The 228-nt window shown below is 28.1% G+C and overlaps 1 protein-coding gene across 1 annotated transcript in view; it reads left to right on the top strand.

The window, feature by feature from the left end:
* LOC119589081 overlaps positions 1–228 on the top strand; it is a 67,817-nt gene that overhangs the window by 1,120 nt on the left and 66,469 nt on the right. The window lies entirely within an intron of this gene.

Raw genomic sequence — 228 nt, 5'->3', positions numbered from 1 at the left:
TTGTTCGTTTAGAAATGAGAAACTTGGAAACTCAGCACAATGCAAAAGCTCTGGGATGATTTTATCTAAATACACATTATCCATACTAGATGTTATTCCCTTTGATATTTTTCAACTGTATATTTCAGTGTTTAAAAGATAATCTTATATACAGTCTCAAATTATTTTAATTCGTAGGTTAGAGTTTCGTATTAAATGACACATTTCAATTTTAATCTACTGTAGAAG

This window comes from Penaeus monodon, chromosome 25 (genome assembly GCF_015228065.2).
Source record: "Penaeus monodon isolate SGIC_2016 chromosome 25, NSTDA_Pmon_1, whole genome shotgun sequence".
Lineage (NCBI taxonomy): Eukaryota > Metazoa > Arthropoda > Malacostraca > Decapoda > Penaeidae > Penaeus > Penaeus monodon.
Note: the sequence above shows the minus strand (reverse complement) of the source record. Positions and strands in the feature narration are given on the sequence as shown.